Raw genomic sequence first — 15302 nt, 5'->3', positions numbered from 1 at the left:
GTAAGAGATTTGCGGACAATGAAGAAGTAATCGAAGCTGTAAATGGTTATTTTGAGGAGCTTGACGAATCAGTCTATAGAGATGGCATTAATAGACTGGAACACCGCTATGAGAAATGTATCAGCCTTGGAGGAGATGATGTTGAGAAATAAAAAAAAAAAATTTTTAAAAACCTTGTTTTTCTTGGTCAGGCCGGAAACTTATCAATCCACCCTCGTATTACAGGATAATAAATTAACATCAATACAGTTGATTGCTTCTATCTTTTTATCCTTAGAGCCAAAAAGTGTGCTAAATTCTATGATTTTGTTCATCGTCATGAAATTTAGTACTGCCAGGGGTACAGAAAAGAACATGATACCTTTTATACAGAGAATGAAAACTGTTCCCGAAGGATAGAAAAATTTGTTTTCATCTCGATAAAGGACAGTATTTACTGTCATTTTACGCAAAGTATCTGTTTATTGTTTAACATATAAAATTATAAACTTTAGTGTTATCCTGATGATGCACGTCCTGCATTTTAAATGATTGGCACGTATTTAGGACATCAATGCGAAGTCTATAAATTATACGTACGACGTAGTTTCATGACTTAATAAACCAAAGTCGTAAATGCTTCGTTAGTCCTTTTAGCGAGTATTATTTATTAGATGCCTAATACTGTCTAATTAATTTAGCGTCTAATTTTTAAAATATTGGAATTTTAAGTAGTAGCTACCCTAAACCAAAATTCTGAAACAGTCCCAAATGAAGATGAGATTGTAGTAAAGATTAATAAGAAAACAAAGAAAACTCCATAGTAGTCATGCAAGTAAATGCAAAGATATTTACCAGAATAATACATGATTGAAAGAAGGTTAAGGAATAAATTGGTATTAGGGACTTTTTAAACTAACTCGACCAAAATATGATGATTTGTATTTTCTGTGTTGGTTTTAATTGGTATTGTACGAGTAGGTATACTACTTAGGTATGTTTTCAATACGCTTTCCGCTTTTGAAAGAATTTCAACAAAACAAATAGTGTGTTGCCAACCAGTCTTAGGCCTGACGACTTTATGATTATGATGATGATTATGGCGTTACAATAACACTAACATCTTGGCGAGAGCGACAAAACGATATCAAATCAAATAAATAACTACGATCATCAATCTTATTAAATATTCAAAATGAACAAACAGCTAAGTATCAATCTATGCGCGAGCATTTTTAACAATTTCTTCTTAATTTGGGAAATGAAACGTATTATATAGCATTCAAAAATTTAAAATTAAATGAGAATTATTTCAAAAGGAATTGTTAGCATCCCGTGGAAAAAACCTTAGTCAAACGCTGATGCCGATAGGGGGCACACGAGAAAATATGAAGGATGACGAGGTCCTTGTTGCGGAAAAAATTACCAGGGGAATTACTAATTACTAATCCGGCTTGTCAAGGTGATGGTGGGGACAAGAACAATCAGTGACTAAAATAATTGTAATCCGAAGCAAATAAACTTAGAATTTATAACCATACAGTACGAACTGTTCGTTATTGCAAATTGATAATACAATAATCGGTAAACATATGATACGGCACGTTAGTAGAATAGCAAAATCCTACCTTTGCTGGATCTTCATCCTTGCTGCTATCGTATTGGTTGATATGCGACGATGTTATCCTTGTAAACGATCATGTTCGTAACACTGTAAAGACAAAACAAAAAAATCATGTAGATATAGAAGGTAAAACATCATTTTGTTATCATTAGCGTTATGAAATAATATTCGTACCTATAGTGTTAAATAAATTCGTGCTGCATAAAAAATAGCAAAGCTGGCTAGCTAACATCATCAGCAAAATGTAATTCATGTAATTATTCCATTGATAATGTTTAATAACTTCAGCAAATTAAATTTTGCAGTTATATTTTTTACAATTACTTATTTACAATTTTTTGTGGTGCAGCAGTAATTCGTCAACACTGTAATTACGGAAAATCCTTAATATAGTTTGTAGATAATGTGCTTAAAGGAATTCAAATCCTTTTATTTTACTTAAATGACAAAATTTTTATTCATCTACTACGTATTTTAAATGTTATTTGTATGAAACGGAAAAGGCAGATGTTATCAACGTGTTATTCAATAAATCCTGCAACCATGTCAAGACGAAATAGAAAACTCTGGTTTATGACGCATGTTTAATATTATACCTGCTTCCTCATTACGTACCTGCAACTGAATTTATATTGTTTGTATAACCAAGTTCTTGGAATCGTGTAAGTTATTACATTTCCGAATTTTGAAGAAAAACCATTCGATTAGCCCATAACAAACGCGACCGAATCATCGATACACAAGAACACAAACGACATGCTTTTACACGAAAGACGAAACTATTAAATGGCCAGGCCGTGTTGTAACTGCGACTGCTTTGTCCCTACTCTTACTTTATTGACGATGATAAAAACATCAGATAAATGTCACAAATAAGACTTATTTTAAGTTATGAATATTGGATTGACTATTTTCTTCAAATAAACCAATTTAAAAAAGTCTCATTTCCTGAAAAACACCTTTCTGTAAATATTTTAGGATAATTGTTAAAACAATACATGGTCAATATTGACCTATAACTTTCTATATTTAAAAATACCCATTGTTTTTATAAATGTTATTAACGTTTCAGTTTACTATTCGTCCACAGGTGGCGTTCATATATGAAAATAATCACGAAAGCTCATTCGTTGTGGAAATTAGTTTTCACGTTAATTACACTTAGAAATTAACCAAATACCTATGTAATATTGTGTGATTGTGATGCAAACAATATTCTTGAAGAAAATATATAATAGGTAGAAAGAATATTGTAGAATTTCGTACATGTTGCACACAGCATTTTCTTTTCGAATTATCACATAACTAAATTCATTTTGGAATGGAATTCGTGAATGACTATAGTGATTTCCAAATTTTGCTTTTAATTAAATTAAGCAAATAGGTATTTAATTAATAAAAACTGGATAAANTTGTCACAAGTAGCATAAATTATGTTTGCTAGAATCTACTATAGTATCTTTTAATGAAAACGTTTTCAGGATGTAATATTCACGTATCATTATATTACGCGTTTTGAGATGAAATTTCGTTTGGCATCAAGCATCAAGTGTTTGACAGAGAGGACTTGCCTGAAACAAGAACTAAAATTATCATTTTAATGAAAGCATATTCGGGCTAAATATTTTCCGATCAGATTTGATAACCACAGGTGTGTTTCTTTTGATATTTACTGACGATGTTCGGGAAAGAACGCGCCAGGACGTTCCTTCACATTCCAGGCCGCGCCGATCCCGTTACAAAGAGTTTCGATTGACAATTCCCGCGCCGAGTAATGGGTTGAGCATATACACACGCGCCGCGCGTGAATTGCTGCCCCACTCGCAGTGTAACATGACCTTTAACTCTCGCGAAAAAGCTTGAGCTGGACTTATTTTGTTTGATTTTATTTGCAAATAACCCGAAATAATTCTGGTGGGTTCTGCAATAATAATCAGGTCGCTCGTTTTCATAGAAATGAAAGAATCACGCAAGTCCAATAATTGTCACAAGTAGCATAAATTATGTTTGCTAGAATCTACTATAGTATCTTTTAATGAAAACGTTTTCAGGATGTAATATTCACGTATCATTATATTACGCGTTTTGAGATGAAATTTCGTTTGGCATCAAGCATCAAGTGTTTGACAGAGAGGACTTGCCTGAAACAAGAACTAAAATTATCATTTTAATGAAAGCATATTCGGGCTAAATATTTTCCGATCAGATTTGATAACCACAGGTGTGTTTCTTTTGATATTTACTGACGATGTTCGGGAAAGAACGCGCCAGGACGTTCCTTCACATTCCAGGCCGCGCCGATCCCGTTACAAAGAGTTTCGATTGACAATTCCCGCGCCGAGTAATGGGTTGAGCATATACACACGCGCCGCGCGTGAATTGCTGCCCCACTCGCAGTGTAACATGACCTTTAACTCTCGCGAAAAAGCTTGAGCTGGACTTATTTTGTTTGATTTTATTTGCAAATAACCCGAAATAATTCTGGTGGGTTCTGCAATAATAATCAGGTCGCTCGTTTTCATAGAAATGAAAGAATCACGCAAGTCCAATAATTGTCACAAGTAGCATAAATTATGTTTGCTAGAATCTACTATAGTATCTTTTAATGAAAACGTTTTCAGGATGTAATATTCACGTATCATTATATTACGCGTTTTGAGATGAAATTTCGTTTGGCATCAAGCATCAAGTGTTTGACAGAGAGGACTTGCCTGAAACAAGAACTAAAATTATCATTTTAATGAAAGCATATTCGGGCTAAATATTTTCCGATCAGATTTGATAACCACAGGTGTGTTTCTTTTGATATTTACTGACGATGTTCGGGAAAGAACGCGCCAGGACGTTCCTTCACATTCCAGGCCGCGCCGATCCCGTTACAAAGAGTTTCGATTGACAATTCCCGCGCCGAGTAATGGGTTGAGCATATACACACGCGCCGCGCGTGAATTGCTGCCCCACTCGCAGTGTAACATGACCTTTAACTCTCGCGAAAAAGCTTGAGCTGGACTTATTTTGTTTGATTTTATTTGCAAATAACCCGAAATAATTCTGGTGGGTTCTGCAATAATAATCAGGTCGCTCGTTTTCATAGAAATGAAAGAATCACGCAAGTCCAATAATTGTCACAAGTAGCATAAATTATGTTTGCTAGAATCTACTATAGTATCTTTTAATGAAAACGTTTTCAGGATGTAATATTCACGTATCATTATATTACGCGTTTTGAGATGAAATTTCGTTTGGCATCAAGCATCAAGTGTTTGACAGAGAGGACTTGCCTGAAACAAGAACTAAAATTATCATTTTAATGAAAGCATATTCGGGCTAAATATTTTCCGATCAGATTTGATAACCACAGGTGTGTTTCTTTTGATATTTACTGACGATGTTCGGGAAAGAACGCGCCAGGACGTTCCTTCACATTCCAGGCCGCGCCGATCCCGTTACAAAGAGTTTCGATTGACAATTCCCGCGCCGAGTAATGGGTTGAGCATATACACACGCGCCGCGCGTGAATTGCTGCCCCACTCGCAGTGTAACATGACCTTTAACTCTCGCGAAAAAGCTTGAGCTGGACTTATTTTGTTTGATTTTATTTGCAAATAACCCGAAATAATTCTGGTGGGTTCTGCAATAATAATCAGGTCGCTCGTTTTCATAGAAATGAAAGAATCACGCAAGTCCAATAATTGTCACAAGTAGCATAAATTATGTTTGCTAGAATCTACTATAGTATCTTTTAATGAAAACGTTTTCAGGATGTAATATTCACGTATCATTATATTACGCGTTTTGAGATGAAATTTCGTTTGGCATCAAGCATCAAGTGTTTGACAGAGAGGACTTGCCTGAAACAAGAACTAAAATTATCATTTTAATGAAAGCATATTCGGGCTAAATATTTTCCGATCAGATTTGATAACCACAGGTGTGTTTCTTTTGATATTTACTGACGATGTTCGGGAAAGAACGCGCCAGGACGTTCCTTCACATTCCAGGCCGCGCCGATCCCGTTACAAAGAGTTTCGATTGACAATTCCCGCGCCGAGTAATGGGTTGAGCATATACACACGCGCCGCGCGTGAATTGCTGCCCCACTCGCAGTGTAACATGACCTTTAACTCTCGCGAAAAAGCTTGAGCTGGACTTATTTTGTTTGATTTTATTTGCAAATAACCCGAAATAATTCTGGTGGGTTCTGCAATAATAATCAGGTCGCTCGTTTTCATAGAAATGAAAGAATCACGCAAGTCCAATAATTGTCACAAGTAGCATAAATTATGTTTGCTAGAATCTACTATAGTATCTTTTAATGAAAACGTTTTCAGGATGTAATATTCACGTATCATTATATTACGCGTTTTGAGATGAAATTTCGTTTGGCATCAAGCATCAAGTGTTTGACAGAGAGGACTTGCCTGAAACAAGAACTAAAATTATCATTTTAATGAAAGCATATTCGGGCTAAATATTTTCCGATCAGATTTGATAACCACAGGTGTGTTTCTTTTGATATTTACTGACGATGTTCGGGAAAGAACGCGCCAGGACGTTCCTTCACATTCCAGGCCGCGCCGATCCCGTTACAAAGAGTTTCGATTGACAATTCCCGCGCCGAGTAATGGGTTGAGCATATACACACGCGCCGCGCGTGAATTGCTGCCCCACTCGCAGTGTAACATGACCTTTAACTCTCGCGAAAAAGCTTGAGCTGGACTTATTTTGTTTGATTTTATTTGCAAATAACCCGAAATAATTCTGGTGGGTTCTGCAATAATAATCAGGTCGCTCGTTTTCATAGAAATGAAAGAATCACGCAAGTCCAATAATTGTCACAAGTAGCATAAATTATGTTTGCTAGAATCTACTATAGTATCTTTTAATGAAAACGTTTTCAGGATGTAATATTCACGTATCATTATATTACGCGTTTTGAGATGAAATTTCGTTTGGCATCAAGCATCAAGTGTTTGACAGAGAGGACTTGCCTGAAACAAGAACTAAAATTATCATTTTAATGAAAGCATATTCGGGCTAAATATTTTCCGATCAGATTTGATAACCACAGGTGTGTTTCTTTTGATATTTACTGACGATGTTCGGGAAAGAACGCGCCAGGACGTTCCTTCACATTCCAGGCCGCGCCGATCCCGTTACAAAGAGTTTCGATTGACAATTCCCGCGCCGAGTAATGGGTTGAGCATATACACACGCGCCGCGCGTGAATTGCTGCCCCACTCGCAGTGTAACATGACCTTTAACTCTCGCGAAAAAGCTTGAGCTGGACTTATTTTGTTTGATTTTATTTGCAAATAACCCGAAATAATTCTGGTGGGTTCTGCAATAATAATCAGGTCGCTCGTTTTCATAGAAATGAAAGAATCACGCAAGTCCAATAATTGTCACAAGTAGCATAAATTATGTTTGCTAGAATCTACTATAGTATCTTTTAATGAAAACGTTTTCAGGATGTAATATTCACGTATCATTATATTACGCGTTTTGAGATGAAATTTCGTTTGGCATCAAGCATCAAGTGTTTGACAGAGAGGACTTGCCTGAAACAAGAACTAAAATTATCATTTTAATGAAAGCATATTCGGGCTAAATATTTTCCGATCAGATTTGATAACCACAGGTGTGTTTCTTTTGATATTTACTGACGATGTTCGGGAAAGAACGCGCCAGGACGTTCCTTCACATTCCAGGCCGCGCCGATCCCGTTACAAAGAGTTTCGATTGACAATTCCCGCGCCGAGTAATGGGTTGAGCATATACACACGCGCCGCGCGTGAATTGCTGCCCCACTCGCAGTGTAACATGACCTTTAACTCTCGCGAAAAAGCTTGAGCTGGACTTATTTTGTTTGATTTTATTTGCAAATAACCCGAAATAATTCTGGTGGGTTCTGCAATAATAATCAGGTCGCTCGTTTTCATAGAAATGAAAGAATCACGCAAGTCCAATAATTGTCACAAGTAGCATAAATTATGTTTGCTAGAATCTACTATAGTATCTTTTAATGAAAACGTTTTCAGGATGTAATATTCACGTATCATTATATTACGCGTTTTGAGATGAAATTTCGTTTGGCATCAAGCATCAAGTGTTTGACAGAGAGGACTTGCCTGAAACAAGAACTAAAATTATCATTTTAATGAAAGCATATTCGGGCTAAATATTTTCCGATCAGATTTGATAACCACAGGTGTGTTTCTTTTGATATTTACTGACGATGTTCGGGAAAGAACGCGCCAGGACGTTCCTTCACATTCCAGGCCGCGCCGATCCCGTTACAAAGAGTTTCGATTGACAATTCCCGCGCCGAGTAATGGGTTGAGCATATACACACGCGCCGCGCGTGAATTGCTGCCCCACTCGCAGTGTAACATGACCTTTAACTCTCGCGAAAAAGCTTGAGCTGGACTTATTTTGTTTGATTTTATTTGCAAATAACCCGAAATAATTCTGGTGGGTTCTGCAATAATAATCAGGTCGCTCGTTTTCATAGAAATGAAAGAATCACGCAAGTCCAATAATTGTCACAAGTAGCATAAATTATGTTTGCTAGAATCTACTATAGTATCTTTTAATGAAAACGTTTTCAGGATGTAATATTCACGTATCATTATATTACGCGTTTTGAGATGAAATTTCGTTTGGCATCAAGCATCAAGTGTTTGACAGAGAGGACTTGCCTGAAACAAGAACTAAAATTATCATTTTAATGAAAGCATATTCGGGCTAAATATTTTCCGATCAGATTTGATAACCACAGGTGTGTTTCTTTTGATATTTACTGACGATGTTCGGGAAAGAACGCGCCAGGACGTTCCTTCACATTCCAGGCCGCGCCGATCCCGTTACAAAGAGTTTCGATTGACAATTCCCGCGCCGAGTAATGGGTTGAGCATATACACACGCGCCGCGCGTGAATTGCTGCCCCACTCGCAGTGTAACATGACCTTTAACTCTCGCGAAAAAGCTTGAGCTGGACTTATTTTGTTTGATTTTATTTGCAAATAACCCGAAATAATTCTGGTGGGTTCTGCAATAATAATCAGGTCGCTCGTTTTCATAGAAATGAAAGAATCACGCAAGTCCAATAATTGTCACAAGTAGCATAAATTATGTTTGCTAGAATCTACTATAGTATCTTTTAATGAAAACGTTTTCAGGATGTAATATTCACGTATCATTATATTACGCGTTTTGAGATGAAATTTCGTTTGGCATCAAGCATCAAGTGTTTGACAGAGAGGACTTGCCTGAAACAAGAACTAAAATTATCATTTTAATGAAAGCATATTCGGGCTAAATATTTTCCGATCAGATTTGATAACCACAGGTGTGTTTCTTTTGATATTTACTGACGATGTTCGGGAAAGAACGCGCCAGGACGTTCCTTCACATTCCAGGCCGCGCCGATCCCGTTACAAAGAGTTTCGATTGACAATTCCCGCGCCGAGTAATGGGTTGAGCATATACACACGCGCCGCGCGTGAATTGCTGCCCCACTCGCAGTGTAACATGACCTTTAACTCTCGCGAAAAAGCTTGAGCTGGACTTATTTTGTTTGATTTTATTTGCAAATAACCCGAAATAATTCTGGTGGGTTCTGCAATAATAATCAGGTCGCTCGTTTTCATAGAAATGAAAGAATCACGCAAGTCCAATAATTGTCACAAGTAGCATAAATTATGTTTGCTAGAATCTACTATAGTATCTTTTAATGAAAACGTTTTCAGGATGTAATATTCACGTATCATTATATTACGCGTTTTGAGATGAAATTTCGTTTGGCATCAAGCATCAAGTGTTTGACAGAGAGGACTTGCCTGAAACAAGAACTAAAATTATCATTTTAATGAAAGCATATTCGGGCTAAATATTTTCCGATCAGATTTGATAACCACAGGTGTGTTTCTTTTGATATTTACTGACGATGTTCGGGAAAGAACGCGCCAGGACGTTCCTTCACATTCCAGGCCGCGCCGATCCCGTTACAAAGAGTTTCGATTGACAATTCCCGCGCCGAGTAATGGGTTGAGCATATACACACGCGCCGCGCGTGAATTGCTGCCCCACTCGCAGTGTAACATGACCTTTAACTCTCGCGAAAAAGCTTGAGCTGGACTTATTTTGTTTGATTTTATTTGCAAATAACCCGAAATAATTCTGGTGGGTTCTGCAATAATAATCAGGTCGCTCGTTTTCATAGAAATGAAAGAATCACGCAAGTCCAATAATTGTCACAAGTAGCATAAATTATGTTTGCTAGAATCTACTATAGTATCTTTTAATGAAAACGTTTTCAGGATGTAATATTCACGTATCATTATATTACGCGTTTTGAGATGAAATTTCGTTTGGCATCAAGCATCAAGTGTTTGACAGAGAGGACTTGCCTGAAACAAGAACTAAAATTATCATTTTAATGAAAGCATATTCGGGCTAAATATTTTCCGATCAGATTTGATAACCACAGGTGTGTTTCTTTTGATATTTACTGACGATGTTCGGGAAAGAACGCGCCAGGACGTTCCTTCACATTCCAGGCCGCGCCGATCCCGTTACAAAGAGTTTCGATTGACAATTCCCGCGCCGAGTAATGGGTTGAGCATATACACACGCGCCGCGCGTGAATTGCTGCCCCACTCGCAGTGTAACATGACCTTTAACTCTCGCGAAAAAGCTTGAGCTGGACTTATTTTGTTTGATTTTATTTGCAAATAACCCGAAATAATTCTGGTGGGTTCTGCAATAATAATCAGGTCGCTCGTTTTCATAGAAATGAAAGAATCACGCAAGTCCAATAATTGTCACAAGTAGCATAAATTATGTTTGCTAGAATCTACTATAGTATCTTTTAATGAAAACGTTTTCAGGATGTAATATTCACGTATCATTATATTACGCGTTTTGAGATGAAATTTCGTTTGGCATCAAGCATCAAGTGTTTGACAGAGAGGACTTGCCTGAAACAAGAACTAAAATTATCATTTTAATGAAAGCATATTCGGGCTAAATATTTTCCGATCAGATTTGATAACCACAGGTGTGTTTCTTTTGATATTTACTGACGATGTTCGGGAAAGAACGCGCCAGGACGTTCCTTCACATTCCAGGCCGCGCCGATCCCGTTACAAAGAGTTTCGATTGACAATTCCCGCGCCGAGTAATGGGTTGAGCATATACACACGCGCCGCGCGTGAATTGCTGCCCCACTCGCAGTGTAACATGACCTTTAACTCTCGCGAAAAAGCTTGAGCTGGACTTATTTTGTTTGATTTTATTTGCAAATAACCCGAAATAATTCTGGTGGGTTCTGCAATAATAATCAGGTCGCTCGTTTTCATAGAAATGAAAGAATCACGCAAGTCCAATAATTGTCACAAGTAGCATAAATTATGTTTGCTAGAATCTACTATAGTATCTTTTAATGAAAACGTTTTCAGGATGTAATATTCACGTATCATTATATTACGCGTTTTGAGATGAAATTTCGTTTGGCATCAAGCATCAAGTGTTTGACAGAGAGGACTTGCCTGAAACAAGAACTAAAATTATCATTTTAATGAAAGCATATTCGGGCTATTTTTCATTGGGTCGTCGAGTACGCTGCCGGCTAGCAATGGCAACGTTATTAATTTATGAAATTAATGGTGCTCTACTTCACGGGCGATGTCTGCAAAATTTCAAATGTTTGCACCCTTTATAAAAGTTATACGCGTGTCGGTACACGTACATATATAAAACAGTAAAAAGACTGAGTGGACCGAACGAGATAAAATACAAAGTATAATAGAAGGAGCCCGGTGTAACAATCTTTGCATACATTCCAAGTACGTGAAAGAATTTTTCAATTTTATCATTCGGGTATTTGTGACATAATATTATTGTAAAATTAGGAGTTTCATCCTTTTTGTCATTAAATAAACTTTTCCTGATTTCAACTTTGGGATGTTCTAGTTTTAGGGAAGATTACCTCAGGATAGGAAAGAGTCCGTGTCCAATCAATCTTGGGACTAACGATCTTATGATGATGACGATCAAGATGATTTCAACTTTATATAGTTTTACGGTTAACCCATTTTTCTATGTATTGAGGAATTTTATAAGAACAGGATAATAGAATGTCTGTTGCGGCTTCAATTAATATTTGTACATATATAAGTATATTCAATTTTGTTAGTGTTCATAATTTTTGTAAATATTCAATTTTGTTCGTGTTTTTCAGGTAGTCAACACTTTGTATTTTATTCTAATTGTATTCAATTATAACGTATTTATTTGTGTAAGTATAGGTAAATATTATTTTTCTTAGTATAGGTAACTCAGTAATTTAACAAAGAGATCGGACCAGGTAGGTCTCACAATTTCATTCATTAATGGAAAACCCAAGTCCGTAGCTACGTCATCACTTCGGAATGTACCAACGATACCGGAGGGGTGCGTAGCGACGGCGAAGGGGTAATGTGCACGATAGGCGTTGCNATTCAATTAACTAAATAATTATATTACCTCCGGTAGAGGAAATTTTTATTGCATAGTAAATACTTTAATTCATCATGTGTCGACTTAAAACGTTTGGGTTACGAATTAGCGAATTAGTATTTCATATATGGATTTTAGATTGAAAATTTAGCGCCTTACGACTATACCTGAGCTTCTCAGTCATAACCTGGAATGAAAGTGGGTTCGTGTCTGTATTCTACGACTATGGCAACATATTTTTCCCAAATAAAATTTCGGCTGGGCAGTCTTAACTACGAAAAAGTATTCAATAAATCTAGGTCTCGTTTATATAATGGTAAAAACGTTGTGGTTTCTCGTTCCATTAATTATAGTGGCATCACTCCCGCATCAATTCAATATACGCATTTTGCTCACTACGCTGCAAGCTACAACCTAATTGAAATTACATGTACAGCCAAATTATTTACAGAGGAATAATATTCGATAGCCTTAGGTGCTGTTAACACTAGTTCGGCCGTTGCTGTTTAACGGTTAGATAATAAAGCCATAAACAGTTATTTAATCTATTAAGTTATCCATTATCAGATTGTGTCATGGGTGTAAATTCGTAAAATGATGAGATACAATGTGCGATTTTATGGACTCTACATGTAAACGTACACAAAATTATATTCAGTGATATACATATATGTATCCATGCTGCAATATAAACAGGATAATATAAAGGGTAAAAAATAGTATTCTGCTATAGCAAATAACATACCGATCTTTCGCCTTTGATTCAATGTTTTTTCTGTACTAATCTGTTTGGCATGTAAAAATTTCCAAATACGTTTTTGATTTGCACAACACTGAACAATGTTACGAAACTATGGGAATGTGTGAAAGAAGAAATTTTTTGATGATTTACTTTTACTGCTCCTAAAAGCACAGATAAATATTTTTGCAGAATTGCAATTCGATAATAATTACCGTGTAAACTTTTTATAACGTCACTCGATTTAACGACAAACTCCTTAAAACGTCGAAATTGCTTGACTTTGGTTGGTTTACATTGTTTTCTATACAATATTATACTCTATATAGTGTCACGCTCACTCTATTTAACGACAACAATGCGGCATTATAAATCATTGAGTAGTACTTTCTAAGTTACCGAAATAGATAAGAACTGCAGCTGTGTACGTTGTTGAAGAAGACGATCCTGTGTCCTGTCCCTCCACAAGCATCAAACAAGCATTTGATGCAGCGAAACTATTAAAAAAACACTTTTTATATAATCAAATTGATCCAGCAGTATCTCAAGATATGAGTAAGATACGTAACAAAATACAATTAAAATATTGGAGCAGCAAAAAACATCAGACGAAGATAACAGGCTATACGCAATGTATGAATAATAATGTTCGTGTGCAAAATGTGTACTATATTGGTAAATGCATATTATTATAGAATAGTAAAATAATATCTTTTATTTCTCTCCATTTAACGACCACTCTTTATAACGCCGAAAAATGTTCAGTCCCTTAAGTGTCGTTATATAGAGTTTACACTGTATTTGTAATTGTAACTGTTAAGGCGAAACGCCGGTAGTCGTGTTTACAACACAAAATTCTTTTTATCATATGCTGAATGAATATACATTCCAATTGGAAAAATAGGTAAAAAATGGAAACTGAACAATTATTTATTTTTATTTAATTTTCTTTCGAAACATGGACAGTGCGGAGGAAAAGAAAAGGCTAGAAGCGTTCGAAATGTGGTGTTACAGTTGAATGATGAGGATACCGTGGATAGAGAAGGTTAGAAGTGAAAAAGTATTGGAAGGAATAGAGGACTCTTTGAAAGTTAATAAGAAGTAAGCGAGACAGGTTGGTAGGACACCTTCTCAGACATGAGGCAGAAGCAGAATAGAGATTAAATTACTGTTCGCAAATAGTTAAGGATGTGGGTTGTTCTAGTTTTAGGGAAATGCGAAGTTTAGCTCAGGATAGGAAAGAGTGGAGGTGCGTGTACAACCAGTATTAGGACTGACGACCTTATGATGATGGTGATGATTTAATTTTCTAACTTATACCTATATAATAATAATTCTTAAGTAGGGTAGTAATTAGGTGGCTATATATGCAGCAACTTTCCGGACAACTATTACTTAAAAGGGGATGGTGCTTAATACAAAACACATTCAAGTGTACTTACAGTAACATCGTTTGTTTGAGTGTATGTGTGCAGGTAAGTAGTTATGTGTATATGTATATGTATGTACAATAGTATGCGAATTGGGGAACGCGCGAGAAAGGAAAGCATAAGACTTGCATGAAGTGCGGCAGCGAAGAAAATTCATGCCGTAACAAATTACCCGACATCTGTTACCGGGCCGGAGCCTTAGCACTTGGTAAATAAATGTCTAAAGTTTAGCCCGATTTATTGCTTAGAACCCTTTATTCTTCAACGAATAAATTTAATTCCGTTCCGCGTAGACAGTCGTCCTTTTCTCTTTTTAGGTACCTCAGTAAGGACCACGCAACTGTTCGCGAAAAACATTCCGATTACTTAGTTTCAATCAATTGATTTGATTAATTATTTTATTCGAGTTAAACCTTGGTCGTTTTAAGATCATACATGAACTGCAATAAGGATAAACTAGAAATTCCTGATGCCTATAGATACTCAAAGATTCTACTCAAAACTTTCTTGTATTTTTGATCATCATGTGGACGGTACTACGATGAACTTTTCTATATCTTTGAATATTCTGGACGTATGGATTTGTATAACTTATGAAATCCTATGACATTGTTAGTTACTTAATAGTGGATTAATATGCAATATTAATTTGAAATCATTTTTTCGATTTTTTATTTACCCACTATAAACTACCTCAAATTAATGAGGGAAAAATTGTTGCTGTTGTCACACCCCCGCCGAGAATCGAACCCGGGACATTTGGCTTTACGCACCAATGTTCTGACCACTAGACTATATGAGGTAGTTTGTAGTGGGTAAATAAAAAATCGAAAAAATGATTTCAAATTAATATTGCATATTAATCCACTATTAACTAACTAACAATGTCATAGGATTTCACATATTCCGTTTATACTTATCGTAGACGTTTGATAATAGACAATTCTCCTTCTACAATTATGTAGTCGCAGAGTTTTTATCACACTGGACCTCTATGTTACCAATTCACGTACAGGATCGGTTTCGCAAA

The 15302-nt window shown here is 36.2% G+C and overlaps 1 long non-coding RNA gene across 2 annotated transcripts in view; it reads right to left on the bottom strand.

Moving 5' to 3' along the window:
- Positions 1-15302, bottom strand: part of LOC108735134 — a 478298-nt gene that overhangs the window by 116481 nt on the left and 346515 nt on the right. For both annotated transcript variants that reach the window (XR_003231814.1, XR_003231813.1), the window contains one exon: positions 1608-1690. This is a non-coding gene — a long non-coding RNA (uncharacterized LOC108735134). The remainder of the gene's footprint in view (positions 1-1607; positions 1691-15302) is intronic.

This window comes from Agrilus planipennis, unplaced genomic scaffold, assembly GCF_000699045.2.
Source record: "Agrilus planipennis isolate EAB-ADULT unplaced genomic scaffold, Apla_2.0 scaffold34, whole genome shotgun sequence".
Classification (NCBI taxonomy): Eukaryota; Metazoa; Arthropoda; class Insecta; order Coleoptera; family Buprestidae; genus Agrilus; species Agrilus planipennis.
Note: the sequence above shows the minus strand (reverse complement) of the source record. Positions and strands in the feature narration are given on the sequence as shown.